Source organism: Somniosus microcephalus, unplaced genomic scaffold (genome assembly GCF_052327205.1).
Source record: "Somniosus microcephalus isolate GS21.2 unplaced genomic scaffold, FLI_Smic_1.0 unresolved_chr1, whole genome shotgun sequence".
Lineage (NCBI taxonomy): Eukaryota > Metazoa > Chordata > Chondrichthyes > Squaliformes > Somniosidae > Somniosus > Somniosus microcephalus.
Window position 1 is genome coordinate 150,158,774 of NW_028225179.1, and position 16,737 is coordinate 150,175,510.

Below are 16,737 nucleotides of genomic sequence, written 5' to 3' on the forward strand. Positions count from 1 at the left end.
CAGCCAAGGCCTCCACTTCACCCCCTGACCACCCCAGCCATTTTTTATTCGTTCCTGGGATGTGGGCGTCGCTGGCAAGGCCAGCATTTATTGCCCATCCCTAATTGACCTTGAGAAGGTGATGGTCAGCCGTCTTCTTGAACCGCTTCAGTCCGCATGGTGATGGTACTCCCATAGTGCTGTTAGGGAGGGAGTTCCAGGATTTTGACCCAGTGACGATGAAGGATGGTGTGTGACTTGGGGGGGAACTTGGAGGGGATGGAGGGAGTGAATGTTTAAGGTGGTGGGTGGGGTGCCAATCAATTGGGCTGCTTTGTCCTGGATGGTGTCGAGCTTCTTGAGTGTTGTTGGAGCTGCACTCATCCAGGCAAGTGGAGAGTATTCCATCACACTCCTGACGTGTGCCTTGTAGATGGTGGAAAGGCTTTGGGGAGTCAGGAGGTGAGACACTTGCTGGAGGGTACCCAGCCTCTGACCTGCTCTTGCTGCCACAGTATTTATGTGGCTGGTCCAGTTAAGTTTCTGGTCAATGGTGACGCCCAGAATGTTGATAGTGGGGTATCGGCGATGGTAATGCCGTTGAATGTCAAGGGGAGGTGGTTAGACGCTTGCTTGTTGGAGATAGTCATTGCCTGGCATTTGTGTGGCGCGAATATTACCTGCCACTTATCAGCCCAAGCCTGAACGTCGTCCAGGTCTTACTGCATGCGGGCATGGACTGCTTCATTATCTGAGTTGTGAATGGCACTGAACACTGTGCAGTCATCAGCGAACATCCCCACTTCTGGCCTTATGACGGCGGGAAGGTCGTTGATGAAGCAGCTTAAGATGGTTGGGCCTAGGACACTGCCCTGAGGAACTCCTGCAGCGATGTCCTGGGGCTGAGATGATTGACCTCCAACAACCACAACCATCTTCCTTTGTGCTAGGTATGACTGCAGCTTCAATTCATTATCAGGCCCAGCTCTTCTTCTGCAAGTTCTGATGAAAGGCCACATACCTGAGACGTCAACTATGTTTCTCGTGTTTTTTTTGCATTTTCTGTTTTTCATTACAAATTTCTCCCCCCGGGCTGAGCCTTGCGCATAAACCGTTACTAACGGTTTGCCACCGGCCCCGCCTCCTCCGCCTTGACTGACATTCACCTCAGCCTATCAACTGTCGGGGCGAGCTGTCAATCACGAAGGGAGTCACGCCTGCCCCGCCTCCTCCCCCTTGACTGACATCCGCCTCAGCCGACCAACTGTCGAGGCGAGCTGTCAATCACGAAGGGAGTCCCGCCGGCCCCGCCTCCTCCCCCTTGACTGACATCCGGTTCAGCCGACCAACTGTCAAGGCGAGCTGTCAATCACGAAGGGAGTCCTGCCCCGGCCAATCAGCAAATCCGCGCGCCCGAGGTTGTTGCGGCCACGCTCGCCCGCGCGCTCTCTCTCTCTCTCTGAGATCCGGCAACCCCGACTCACACTACGTTTGATGATTGACGCGGCGCTGGACCAATCGAGCGCCGGCACGGCCCGTCAATCCGCCGCGGTAACGCCTTCACCTGGGGCAGACGCACCAATGGCAGGCGGCCCTGGCTGAGCTTGAGGAAGGCGGTGTTTGGTGGGATGTGGTTGCGGAGCAGCGCTGCTTCAGATTGAAGGAGTTAAGTGGGGGCTGGGAGGAAGGAAGGAAGGAAGGAGCTAGGAAGAGTTTGAGTGAAAATTGGAGGAAATGGTCTGGTGAAAGGGGGTAAGTGCTCATTTAAGGCTGGTTTTACCGATGGGGAAGGGTGGGTAAGAGCACGCTTTAGGTGGAAGGTGCAACCTGCACTGCAGTTGATAACCGTTAGCTGCCCTGCCTACATTGCCAGGACCCCAGGCTGATGCAAGTTACAACAGACATCACTCATTTGCTGGGTTACACCAATAATAGGATGGTTCAAGGAACTCAGGAGTGTGATATTGCCTCTGTGAGAAAGAACTTGCATTTATCTTGCATGACCTCCACACGTCCCACAGCGCTTTACAGCCAATTAAGTACTTATTGAAATGTGGTCATTGTTGTAAAGTTGGGAAACGCGGCAGCCAATTTGCGCACAGCAAGCTCTCACGAACAGCAATGAGATAATGGCCAGATAATCTGTTTTGCTAATGTTGGTTTAAGAATAAATATTGGCCAGGACACCGAGGAGAACACTTCCCCTGCTCTTCGAAATAGTGGCCGTGGGATCTTTTTGTGCCCACCTGCGTGGGCAGACGGGAGCTCGGTTTAACGTCTCATCCGAAAGATGGTACCTCCGGCAGTGCAGCGCTCCCTCGGTGCTTCACTGGGAGCGTTAGCCTAGATTTTATGCTTGAATCCCTGGAGTGGGACGCAAACCCACATCCTTCTGACCCAGAGGCGAGAGTGCTAGCCAGTGAGCCATGAGTGACACCACCTGGCTGTAGCCAAAGCTGCCAGGATTGAGCAAAATTCCAGGTGTGAGATTGTCAGTCGCGAGCCAGCGCGCTTTATCTCACCTGATCATCGGGCCGCCAGGGTTGTCCTGGAGTCTCTAGGAATTAAAGATGAATGAGAGGGGATCTCATTGAAACTTATAAGCCTAGAAATTCAGTGGGCTGCGCCACCCGTTGGCGCACAAAGAGGGCATTTAGTGGGTTTAATGCCACTGGCCATGCCTCCCGCTAAATTTAGCGGGACGCTAATGGCGGCACTAGCCGTTAGCGCTGCGCCGCTACCGATGAAGTCATTGGTGTGCGCAACGCCCTGCTACCGGCCCGATCGCGAAATTTGGTAGCGCCTCCTGCTTTAACGCGACCGGTTTAGGGGGGCCTACATGCGGCGGTAGAGGCGCGGAGGTGCGGGGCGGCCATTTTTTTTGCTGGCCGCCTGCCAGCACCTCTTCGCGCCGCCGTCCCCGGCCTCCTGAGCCCCGCCCCCCCCCCCCCCCACCCTCGCGTTGTGCCGGCTGTGTCCCAAGAGCCCGGCACTTCTCTTCGGTGCCGGGCTCTTTTGCCGGCACTCTCGATCGCCGATCGTGCTGCAGCAGGCCCCTCCCCTTTAAGAAGTGGAGGAATGCTTGCGGCACGTTGCACTGCGATTTTCAGTTGCAGCGCCCCAAGAGGGATGTGGGACGCCTCGAGTAGCGCTGTGTTTCCATCTGGGGCACTGAAACTGAATTTCCGGCGGGCGTTCGCGACTCCTTCCGGGGCGCTACTTCTGGCACCCTGGCGAGACTGGCGCCCCAAATGGGACGCCACTGAATTTATAGGCCATAAAATTCTAACAGGACTAGACAGACTAGATGCAGGAAGGATGTTCCCGATGGCGGGGGAGTCCAGAACCAGGGGTCACAGTCTAAGGATAAGGGGTAAGCCGTTTAGGACAGAGATGAGGAGGAATTTCTTCACCCAGAGTGGTCAACCTGTGGAATTCTCTACCACAGAAAGCAGTGGAGGCCAATTCATTAAATATATTCAAGAAGGATTTAGATATATTTCTTAAGGCTAAAGGGATCAAGGGATATGGAGAGAAGGCAGGGACAGGGTACTGAATTTGGATGATCAGCCATGATCTCATTGAATGGCAGAGTAGGCTCGAGGGCCCAAATGGCCTACTCCTGCTCCTATCTTCTATGTTTCTATGTTTCCTGGGCACGGCTGTGAGCAAAACCCAGAAAAAAAATCATGGGGGCATTTAAAAGAAAAAATTTTTTTTTTTTAGTTTGCTTGAAAGCTTTTGTTTATTGGGTATTGAAATATTGGAGATGAAGGGGAAAAATAGCTGTTTGACTGGCTGGGAGGCAGGAGGTCATGTACTGAATCCTCCAGGCACATGTCCGCCTTGCTCAACTTCACAAGGAGTGTTGGTGAAAATGTGCAAACTGCTTGCATAGCTAAAATAAAACTGACGCTGCTCCCTTCAGTGCTGTGTGAAGCCCCATTAAAATATTCACCCCTCTCACCTTTTGTGTCTCCTTTTCTCTCTCATGGAATCTTACAGCCCATCGTGCCTGTGCCGGCTCTTTCAAAGATCTCTCCAATTAGTCCCACTCCCCCTGCTCTTTCCCCATAGCCCTGCAAATTTTTCCTTTTCAAGTATTTCTCCAGTTCCAATTTGAAAGTTACTATTGAATCCGCTTCCACTGCCCCTTCAGGCAGTGCATTCCAGATTATCCTAACTCACTATGTTTAAAAAAAAACTCCTCCTCCCCTCTGGTTCTTTTGCCAATTATCCTAAATTGATGTCACAGAATCACAGAAACCCCACAGTGCAGATAGAGGCCATTTCGGCCCATCGAGCCTGCACCGACACATATCCCACCTGATCCCCGCAACCCCTACACCAACACATATCCCACCCTATCCCCGTAACCCCACGTATTTAATCCCCCTAACACTAAAGGTCAATTTATCAGAGCCAATCAACCTAACCCGCACATCTTTGGACTGTGGGAGGAAACCGGAGCACCCGGAGAAAACCCACGCAAACACGGGGAGAATGTGCAAACTCCACACAGACAGTCACCCGAGGCCGGATTCGAACCCGGGTCCCTGGCGCTGTGAGGCAACAGTGCTAACCACTATGCCACCGTGCTGTCCTCCGGTTATGGATCCTCCTGCCAATGGAAACAGTTTCTCCCTATCTACACTATCAAAATCCTTCATAATTCCCTCTTGTTCTCGCCTTTTGCTTCTTTCCATTCCTCTTCTTTCTCTCTCTCTCTCTCTCCCCCTTTGTCTTGTTCTCTTTCTCATGCCTATCTCTTCATGCTTACTGACTACAGAATTTGTGGGTTTGCCTTTAATTCCGTTGCTGGAAAGGAAGGGCTAGCCCAGTAACGAGTGAGTCAATCGGGCATAGTCCTTCAAGAGAAAGCAGGAGAGATCATGAACATGTGATGGGAGAGCATGCTGTTGTTTCATGTTTCAGATTCCACCTGGTTTGGAAGCTCCAATCATTAAACTTTTTAGAGGGGAGGGAAATGAGCCCCCAAATCATACATTTAATAGAACGCTACCTTTTACCTGTTTTGCACAGCAAGACATTTGGTTTAGAGTTCTGCATGCTTAACCAGATCAAGCAAACCGTTTTTTCAGTGTTTAACATATACAAAATATAATTTGATGTTGAATTTATCCTGCACATGACAAGGGGAGACATGGTTAAGTCAGAAATGCTACAGGGAGAAATGAGTTGGACAGCCCACATTCCCCTCAAAGGATTACATAGAAATTGCAGACCGTTTGACCCAACGAGTCCATGTTGGTCTTTATCCTCCACATTGTAACATTTGCATATTGAATTATCATTGGCCCGCAGGCATCTGTAAGGAATACCTATTATATTCACGTGATCACATGCTGAGTTGTCATTGGCCTGCAGGCATCTGTAAGGACTACTATTGTTTTGAAGACCCAGGCTAGGGGTCCTAACTCCATCTTTTCCTCACTGTGCTGTATGAGTAAGATCACAGACCTAATGCTTCATAAAAGAGTTAAACTGTAATACTCCGTTGTCCTGCAATTTATTATTTTTGTATAAATGTGCAAAACAAGACATGGTGTCAGAACAGGGATTGAAAATGGACATCGTTGGAGCTCCCTCCCTTGCCTCGAATCGATTGGGGATCTTTGAACTTACCTGTAGAATGGTGCAAGTTCAAGCAACACGTGGAATTGATGTTTGCGGGTCCGCTGAAAAGCAAAGGGGAGGAAGAAAGATGCAGCTACCTACTCCTGTGTATTGGAGAAAAAGGGAGAGACATTTTTAACACATGGTCTCTCACCGCAGATGAAGCAAAGGTACTGAAAAGTTATTTTGACCGTTTTGAATTATATGTGATGCCCAAGACAAATACGATATTCGCTAGGTACAAGTTTCAGGAGAAAGTACAAGGAGCTAGTGAGTCATTTGAACAGTTCGTGACTGAGTTAAAACTGCTGGTAAAAGACTGAATATGCAGAAGATAAAGATGAGATGGTCAGAGACCGCATCATGTTTGGAATACATTCAGCTAAAGTGAGAGAGAAACTTTTGAATGTTGGGTCCGGGCTAACGCTGGACAAAGCTATGGACATAGCTAGATCGCATGAGATAGCCCAAGCACAGTTGAAAACCATAACCGGCGCCACGAACAGCTCGTGTGAACAGACAGTGCACGCAGTTAATAGACACACACCAAAGAACACCGCCCAGAGAGCGTGTTTCAGAACAGAGAGAGTTCTAAAAATGAGCGACACAGACATAAAACGCTTCAAAAACTGTGGATATTGTGGAAACAAGATGCACGGGGAAAAGGAGCATTGCCCTGCCAAAGGAAGGCAATGTGGTAAACGGGACCACTTTGCTAAAGTTTGCAGGACTGTTTTTCGGAAATGCAGTACACACAGTGAGTGACAGCCAAATACCAGATAGAGACCCAAATGCAGAGGAACTGTTTATTGATTCCGTGTCACAGAAAAAACAGATTTCAGAGACTGAGCAAGCCTTTGCCGATATTGAGATAGGAAAACAGGGCACAGAGCTTAGGTTTAAACTAGACACTGGAGCTCAGGTTAATGTAATTCCTCTGAGTGAGTATCACAGCTTGAAGGATGAGTGTGAGCTACAGCCTACCTCACGCAGACTGACCAGCTATGGGGGTGAGCAGCTCATTGTAAAAGGCACATGCGTGATGAAATGCAAGTACAAAGAAAGCAACATGATGTTGGACTTTTACATTGTTGACACTCGCACCTCCAGTGCTAGGTCTAAAGGCATGTTTAGACATGGACCTCGTCAAGCTAGTGCTATCATTGACAGCACCAGTTGAGGAGCAGACAGTCATGGAGGAGTTTGCTGACATTTTCAAAGGAATCAGACTATTCCCAGGTGAATGCACTATTCACCTTGACCCAGCAGCATCCCCTGTGGTTTGCCCACCGAGAAGGATACCCCTTGCTCTACGTAGTCGCCTGAAGGAGGAGCTGCAGAGCATGGAGAATACAGAAATCATCGTCCGGGAAACAGAACTGACAGAGTGGGTCAACGCGTTAGTAGTGGTTGAGAAACCACGTACAGGCAAGCTCAGAGTCTGTCTCGACCCCAGAGATTTGAACAAGGCTATCAAACGCCCTCACTACCCTCTACCAACGCTAGATGACATCACACCCAAGCTAGTGGGAGCACGTTACTTCACTGTAATGGACGCACGATCAGGATACTGGAATATCAAGCTCACGGAAGAATCATCTAAGCTAACAACGTTCAACACACCATTTGGACGCTACCGATTTCTGCGTTTACCATTTGGTCTTATCTCAGCTCAGGATGAATTCCAGCGGAAGATCGACGAAACCTATGAAGGCCTCGACGGTGTAGTCGCAATCGTAGACGACATCCTCATCTATGGCAGGAATAGAGAGTAACATGACAGGAGCCTCCGTGCAATGCTGCAAAGATCACAGGAGAAAGGTATCCGGCTCAACCCTGAGAAAAGCATAATCGGATCCACCGAGATCAGTTATTTCGGGCATCGCCTCACAACTGATGGCATTAAGCCGGATCCAGAGAAAATCTCCGCCATCAAGAAGATGGAGCCGCCGAAGAACCGCGCAGAGCTAGAGACAGTACTAGGCATGGTTAACTACTTAGCCAAGTTTGCCCCGAGCCTCTCCGAAATCAACGCACCCATCCGTTAGTTGCTCAAACAATCCAATGAGTTCCTGTGGGACAAACAACATGACACAGCATTTCAGAAAATGAAAGACCCAATCACCAGAGAAACAGGACCAGTTCTTGCCTACTTCGACCCCAACAAAGAGCTCAGACTACAAGTGGACGCGTCAAAGTACGGACTAGGCGCAGTATTACTGCAAGAAGGAAAGCCCATCGGCTACGCTTCCAGATCTCTCTCAGACAGTGAAATCAACTATGCTCAAATTGAGAAAGAGTTATATGCAATTCTGTTTGGATGTAAGCGTTTCCACCAGTACGTCTATGGCCGACAAGCCATTGTGGAATCCGACCACAAGCCCCTCGAGTCAATCATGAGGAAACCACTAGCCGCAGCCCCACCAAGGCTACAGAGAATGATCCTTCAGCTACAGAAGTATGACTTCACAATCATTCACCGTCCAGGCAAAGACATTCCTGTTGCAGACACGCTCTCCAGAAAGTCTCTTAGCTACCAGGACAGCAGCCTCAGTGAAGGCATGGATGTGCAGGTGCACATGCTGTACAACAGCTTACCTGTGAGTGACTCAAAACTGAAGGAGATCTGAGCAGCAACAGAGAAAGATGCACAACTCACACTGCTGAGCAAAGTCATACATGAAGGATGGCCTGAGGAAAGGAGGAAATGCCCTCAGAGCATATCTGAATTCTGGAACCACAGAGACGAACTGTCACAAATCAACGGAATCATCTTCAAAGGGGAGAAAATCATCATTCCTACCAGTCTCGGAGAAGAGATGTTGACAAAAATTCATGCTGGATATATGGGCATGGAAAAATGCAAACAAAGAGCACATGACATTATGTTTTGGCCCGGAATGTGCAAACACATTGTCGGAAAATGTTCCATTTGTCTAGAACGCCGCCCATCAAATGTCAGAGCCCATGATACCTCACCGTATCCCAGACAGGCCCTGGCAGGTCGCGGCAACGGATCTGTTCACATGGAACCAACGAGGACTACATAGTGACTGTTGATTACTACAGCAGATTTTTTGAACTGGACATCTGCAGCTGTGATCCACAAGCTAAAGGCAGCCTTTGCCAGGCATGGCATTGTAGAGACTTTAGTCTTAGACAATGGCCCCCAATACAAATCAAGAGTTCGAGTCGTTTGCCAAGGCATGGGATTTCACACATGTCACATCAAGCCCACATTACCCTCAAAGTAATGGCCTTGCTGAAAAAACTGTCCAGATTGCAAAAACACTCATGGACAAAGCCAAAGCGGACAAAAGAGACCCCTGCATCAGTCTCCTTGAGTACCGCAACACTCCGGTTGACAACTTCAAGTCACCAGCACAGCTGTTGATGAGCCGCAGACTTCGCTCAATCCTTCCAAGCACCAACCAGCAGCTGCAGCCAGAGGTCGTCGGCTGCAAGCAAGTGCATGCAAAACGTGTACAGAGACAGCAACACCAAAAGAGATACTATGACAGGTCAGCTAGATTACTGCCACCGCTGCACAATGGAGAATCTGTCAGAATCCAGGAGCATGACTACTGGAAGCCAGCAGTCGTCATCCAACCAGCTGACACTGAGCGATCGTATCACATCCGCACCCCAGAAGGACAGGTGTACCGCCGCAATCGCAGGCACCTCCTGAACACCAAGGAACAACACCGTCATTCCAACGAGAGGATCAGTTCAACAGAGTGTGATGAACAGAGCAATACACAAAACACATCATACTTAACCTGAACCTGATTTGTTGACTGATTCAGGAGCATGCTCAGTTCCATACCACACAAGGTCGGGACGAGAGGTCAAGCCTAGAGTTATCCTTGACTTGTGAACTGTCAAAAGGTGTAGGCGGATCGCTGCCCTAAAAAAAAGTGTACATCGTTATTGAAACGTTGAGATGTTTTCAGTGCTAGTTAAATGCTGAGTTTACTTATATGTTTATGCTACCGAGAACATTATGTAGAAGAAAGGTTTAAAAGTAATGCATAACATTTTTCTTTTAAAAGAAAGGGGATGTAACATTTGCATATTGAATTATCTGTGGTGTATGTGCCTTTAAGAGCCCCTGTGTACTGTAATGCCGGTAATGGCCACTCGGGCTATATAAGCCTGTATAGTGTCTTGTATCTGTTAGTTCACCTCCAGACTTTGTTCAGTAAACACCTGTGAAACCAACTCCTGCATTCCGTGTCTCCATTAACACACGGATACAACAGTGGCGACGAATTGGAAACAGACTTACCTGCAATTCGGCAGCACCTCAAGGAGATCGATTCCTCAGACGAAAGTCAGAAGAAAAACAAGAAAGAAAAAAATAAAAAAAACTGTGGTTTCACCAGCTAGCCGAGCTGGTGGCAGGAACTGCAATAATCCTTCCTGGGCGGCGGGCTGGGGCTCCATCGGCTGGCTCTGCAGCGGGGCTGAGCAGCGAAGGCGGAGGCAAACGGAGACAGAGGGTGGAGCACTCGGGAGACGGCCGGCGCTGCAAAGCAGGTCGGCGTTCGGACCAAGCAGAGGGAGGGAAAAGTCCCAGAGAGTCCGGCGGGAACGAGTCTCCACCTATTAAAAATACCTATGTAAATAAAAACCGCGGAGAACAGCGTTGTCAGAAGCGGCAGCGGCGGGAAAGCGCGGGAGGCGCCATTTTTTTTCTGTGGGGAAGAAAGGAAAGCGCGGGAGGCGCCATTTTTTTTTCAGGATGCCTAAGACTGGCAATATTACTGATTTCGATAGCGATATAGAGGATTGGACCACATGTGGAAAGAGTGGAAGTATATTGCACAGCAAATGAAATAGAGGATGATAAAAAGGCATCAGTACTTCTAAATCTAATGGGCGCAAGGACATACGGGCTGTTACGAAACTTAATCACTCCAGCCAAACTGAAGGACAAGAATTTTAAGGAGATTGTTGATACCCTGCAGGAGCACTTAAACCCAACACCGCTGCTGATAGCGGAACGATTCAAATTCTTCAGGAGGAATCAGCACAAGAATGAAAGTAACGCTGATTACCTCACCGAATTAAGGAAGCTGTCAAAGCACTGCCAATTCGGGGCAGGACTGGCACATTCTCTTCGAGACAAATTCGTCTGCGGTCTCCTAAGTGAAGGAACACAGAAAAGGCTACTTTCTGAGAAAGATTTGACACTGGACAAGGCTTTCAGTGTGGCTGTATCATACAAAGCAGCTGCAGAGATACAGCAAAAGCCACAGGACTTCGGCACCCATGAAATGACACAGGGTTTCGAGAGATGTTATCGCTGCGGCAGATCCACCCATGACCAGAGGGACTGCTGGTTCAAGGACAAAGCATGCAGGCAATGCGGAAAGATTGGACACATTGCACGTGTATGCCGATCTGGAAACAAAAAATCAATAAGGAAAAGTACAGAAAGGTACAAATGATGACGGACAGTAGCTCCGAAGACCAGAAGAGCGATAGCGACTCCGGAAACAAGAGACTAAGCTGTCTCAAATTACATAATGTAATTGCCAAAGAAGATTACCAGACCATTTGGGTTACCCTCACGATAGCGGGGTCCCCAGTTAAAATGGAGCTAGATACAGGATCAGCTCTGACCGTCATAAGTAGACGGGATTACGAGCGGCTATTTCCGCATATACCTTTGAAAGACACATCCATTATCTTGAAAACATATACGGGGCAGAAAGTATACCCAAAAGGGAAAATAAAGGTGCCTGTTGTATACAACAGCAAGAAAATACAGAAGTTGTATTTATACGTTCTGCAAGATGGTGGTCCACCGCTGTTGGGATGTGAATGGATCAGGAAGATACGTTTAGACTGGCACTCCATTCAGGCACTGACGGTGACCAGTAAGAAAAAAAAATGATGATGACGTCATACCTGAATGATTAAAAGACATCTTGGCCAACGCCAAGGAAGCGTTTCAACAGGAACTAGGAACCTTGAAAGGCGTCACCGCCTCAATAAAAGTGGAAGATGCGGCAATTCCCAAGTTTTTTAAGGCAAGGCCGGTGCCATATGCAATTCGTCCAGCCGTCGAGGCAGAGCTGGAGAATTTGGAAAAGGCAGGCGTATTATCCAAGATAGATTGGAGCGAGTGGGCAACACCCATCGTCCCGGTCATGAAGAAAACGTTGAATAATGATAAATCTGAAGAACAGAGAAAAATTCGCATCTGTGGGGACTTCAAGGTGACTGTAAACCCGGTCCTTCACACGGTACAATATCCTCTTCCGAGGATAGAAGATATTTTCGCCTCGCTATCCGGAGGGAAACGTTTCACCAAAACTGACTTGGCACAAGCATATCTACAGATGGAGGTTGAAGAGGCCTCTAAAAAGTATCTCACGATAAATACACACAAAGGCCTGTACCAGTACAATCGACTGGTTTTCGGAGTAGCATCAGCTCCAGCTATCTGACAAAGAGCTATGGAGCAAGTCCTGCAAGGGATTCCGGGGACTCAATGCTACCTAGACGACATCCTTGTAACAGGAGAAAACGACAACGAGCACCTTGCCAATTTGGAGCAGGTGCTCGCTAGGCTGAAAGAACGGGGCCTACGAGCAAATCGCCCCAAGTGCGAATTTTTCCAGAAACAAATATCATATTGTGGCCACATAATTAATGAAGAAGGGTTGCATAAGTCACCTGAAAAAATTGAAGCAGTCATAAAAGCCCCAGCACCTGAAAATGTCTCACAATTAAGGTCGTTCCTGGGATTGATAAATTACTATCATAAATTTTTACCGAACTTGTCAACTCTTCTGCACCCTCTTAATGAACTGCTACAAACGGGAGTAATTTGGAAATGGAGCGAAGACTGTAAACGTGCCTTCCATAAATGCAAAGGCTTGATCACGCCCAAGGAAGTTTTGGCTCATTACAACCCATCACTGCCAATCAGACTGGCGTGCGATGCATCCCCTTACGGCGTAGGAGCGGTATTATCGCATAGATTCCCTGATGGCTCAGAGCGGCCGATAGCTTTTGCGTCACGCTCATTGAACTCAGCTGAGCGTAACTATGCCCAGATCGACAGGGAAGCACTCAGCCTGGTATGGGGAGTGAAGAAATTCAACCATTACCTACATGGACAAAAATTTACCTTGTTGACTGACCATCAACCCCTCGTGTCCATATTCAGCCCTAAAAAGGGTGTTCCCATTATGACAGCGCAAAGGCTACAGAGGTGGTCCCTTTTCCTAGGGGCACACCAATATGACATAGAATACAAAGGATCAAAACAGCATGGGAATGCTGACGGTTTATCGCGCCTACTGTTGCCAATGGTAGAAGAGGCACCTACAGTGGACCCAGTGGAGATGTTCCACTCAACCATAGTGGAATGTCTACCAGTAACAAATTCTGCCATTGAAAAGGAAACGAGAAATGACCCGACTCTCTCTCTCTCTCTCTCTCTCGAGTCTACGATTTAACGGTGAAGGGATGGCCAGCACATGGCGAACCACTGTTGCCAGCATTCTCGCAAAGAAGAGAACAGCTGTCAGTGTGCTGAGGAACCTTGATGTGTGGATCCAGAGTGGTGATTCCACCCAAACTCCAGGATAAAGTGCTAAAGGAGCTTCACGAGGGGCACCTGGGTGGAGTGAAAATGAAGAACCTAGCCAGAGCGTTTGTGTGGTGGCCAGGTATCGATGGAGACATCGAAGAAATGACCAAGAGCTGCCTAGGATGCCAGAAGGTCCAAAACGCCCCACCACAAGCCCCTCTACATCCATGGGAATGGCCCTCACCTCCATGGCAAAGGGTACACATCGACTTTGCTGGTCCATTTATGGACTCAATGTTCTTAATCGCGGTTGATGCACACTCCAAGTGGCCGGAGGTAATAAAGATGTCCTCCACCACCACGGAAAAAACCATCACAGTATTAAGGACCATATTTGCCAGGAATGGGCTGCCTGAACAGATCTGTTCTGATAATGGACCGCAATTTGTGTCCGAAGAATTCAGGAAGTTCTTAAAAAAACAATGGGGTTAAGCACTACACGTCCGCCCCATACCATCCCGCCACCAATGGATTGGCTGAAAGGTTTGTCCAGACCTTCAAGAAAGCCATAAAGGCCATGGGTAATGAAGACATAAATCTACAGCATAAGGTAGATAACTTCTTGTTTGCATGCAGGAAGGCAACACGTGGTTACAAACCAAACTCCCGCCATGATGTTCTTCAATAGAAGCCTAAGATGCCGGCTGGATTTGATCAAGCCAAACATCAGAAGGGACGTGGAGAACCGGCAATTTCAAGGCATGAATGAAAGGCCAACTAGAACCTTCCAGATAGGTCAACAAGTTTTGGCCCGGGACTACCGTACCGAGAAATGGCAGCCTGGAACTATTTGCACACGACTAGGACCGCTGATGTATACCGTGGACATTGGAGAAAGCATAATAAGGTGCCATGCTGACCAGATCATAGAGTCATCCGAAAAGGGACAACCTACACCACAACTCTATACGCCTAATGATGAAGCAGAGATACCCATAGTATCTACCTCCGATCCGGTGATACTGGAACCAGATGAACCCGACACTGGCATTCAAGCCGAATCGACCTTGCCAAAAGAACCTACTACACCACCAAAAACTACTACACCACCGAGGCGTTATCCGGAGCGAGTCAGGAAGCCTCCAGAGAGGCTGACTTATAATTGATTAACTGCAGCAAATGTGTAGATTACTGTTCTTGTAACATGTTAATTAATGATTACTTAAAATGTTATGTACTGGTTGTCTAAAAGGGGAGGAATTGTGGTGTATGTGCCTTTAAGAGCCCCTGTGTACTGTAATGCTGGTAATGGCCACTCGGGCTATATAAGCCTGTATAGTGTTTTCTATCTGTTAGTTCACCTCCAGACTTTGTTCAGTAAACACCTGTGAAACCAACTCCTGCATTCCGTGTCTCCATTAACACACGGATACAACATTATCATTGGCCCGCAGGCATCTGTAAGGAATACCTATTATATTCACATGCTGAGTTGTCATTGGCCTGCAGGCATCTGTGAGGACTACTATTGTTTTGAAGACCCAGGCTAGGGGTCCTAACTCCATCTTTTCCCCACTGTGCTGTATGAGTAAGATCACAGACCTAATGCTTCATAAAAGAGTTAAACTGTAATACTCCGTTGTCCTGCAATTTATTATTTTTGTACAAAGTGTGCAAAACAAGACACACATGACCAGGAGTCCTAATCCCACATTCCCGCCCTGTTCCCCTATCCCTTCATCTGTCCCAGAGAGAGGCAGAGTCCCAAAGAGAGGCAGAGTCCCTACTCTTAAAAGCTGACACAGTCAGGGAATCAGGGATATTAAAGGAATCAAGGGATATGGGGATAGTGCAGGAAGGCGGAGTTGAGGTCCAAGATCAGCCGTGATCTTATTGAAGGGCCGAATGGCTTACTCCTGCTCCTGTCTCTTATGCTTTTATGTAGTCTCTCACTAGTACATTCCACAGCCTCACAATCCTTTCTGTAAAAGCAGGTTTTTCCTGCTCTCTTCTATTCAATCTATGTCCCCCTGGTCTAGACATCTCAATCACTGGAAATGGTCTGTTTTTATCTACAATAGCAAAATACTGCGGATGCTGGAAATCTGAAACAACAACAGAAAATGCTGGAAACACTCAGCAGGTCAGGCAACATCGTGGAGAGAGAAACAGAGTTAACGTTTTAGGTCGATGACTCTTCGTCAGAACTGGAAAAAGTTGGAGAAGTAACAGATATTTAAGCAAGTGTGGGGCAGGGAAAGGGAGGAGGGGAGGAAAGAACAAAGGGAAGGTCTGTGATAGGGTGGAAGACAGGAGTGATTAAAAGACAAAATGGATGATGGTGCAAGGGAAAAGGAGATGGTAATGGGACAAGTTAACAACAACAACTTGTATTTATATAGCGCCTTTAATGTAGTAAAACGTCCCAAGGTGCTGCACAGGAGTATTTTAAGACAAGATTTGACACCGATCCACATAAAGATAAATTAGGGCAGGTGACCAAAAGCTTGGTCAAAGGTTTTAAGGAGGTCTTAAAGGAGGAAAGAGAGGTAGCGAAGCAGGTAATTCCAGAGCTTAGGGCCTAGGCAACAGAAGGCATGGCCACAAAGAAACAAAGGATGACTCTAGTGTGATGAAATATATTCCATTCATCACTGCCTGTTTTCTGTGTCTTCTAACTGCCTGCTTTCTGTGTCTTTTCCCTTCCCCCAGTCCTCATGTATTATGCATTGGAATGTGCTGGAACTGGTTGTGTGCAGGGCTCCGCCCATACCTGGCTCCTTTGTAATCTAACTTCAGTCCGGCATCAGCCTCCTGAAGGTAGACATCTCTCTATTTTACGTGTTATGTTCTGAGTTAATAAAAGCCTTACTTTTGTTCTGCTAACTTCGAGTCTCGGAATAATTGAGGCACATCAATTTTATTAACTCAATTTTCAACACTATGGATCAACTCCTGAAACCCGAACGTTTGGATTTGGATCAACATGCTCCGGACGCATCAGCACGCTTCGGACACTGGTTTGACTGTATGGAATTCTTCCTGGACAATTCCGCAGCCGTCAAAGACGCTACGGAGACTGCGAAGATGAGACTCGGAATGCTACGGAATTGGGTAAGCCACCGGGTTTACCCCCTCATCCAAGACGCCGATACGTACCTGGCCGCCTGCAACACCTTAAAGGCGCATTACCAGCAGCCTACGAATGAGGTGTATGCTAGGCATCTACTCGCTACTCGCGCACAGCGACCTGGGGAATCGGTGGAGGAGTTCCTAAGCATCCTGAAAAAGCTTGGCAAGGACTGTAAGTGCCGAGATGTAAAAGCCGCAGTGTACACTGACGAGCTTGTTCGCGATGCCTTTATCACAGGCCTCAGCTCCACTCACATCCGGCAAAGACTGCTGGAAAAAACGGGGTTGGACCTGAAACAGGCTGCGGACACCGCGCGGTCCCTGGAGATGGCCCAGAGAAACTCGGACGCCTACTCTTCAGCCCGCGCCGCCCACGCCGCCACGTGTGCGCCGAGGGCGCCGCCATCTTGGAAGGCATCTTCCCCGCCCGGCAGCCCGAC

The 16,737-nt window shown here is 48.3% G+C and overlaps 1 protein-coding gene across 2 annotated transcripts in view; it reads left to right on the forward strand.

The window, feature by feature from the left end:
* Nucleotides 1-1,625: 1,625 nt before the first annotated feature.
* Nucleotides 1,626-16,737, forward strand: part of LOC147096250 (transmembrane protein 268-like) — a 107,550-nt gene continuing 92,438 nt past the window's right edge. The window contains exon 1 of one of the 2 annotated variants that reach the window (XM_085975096.1): nucleotides 1,626-1,731. The gene's annotated coding sequence lies outside the window, so the exon portion shown is untranslated. The remainder of the gene's footprint in view (nucleotides 1,732-16,737) is intronic. The other variant, XM_085975097.1, reaches the window with a different exon arrangement.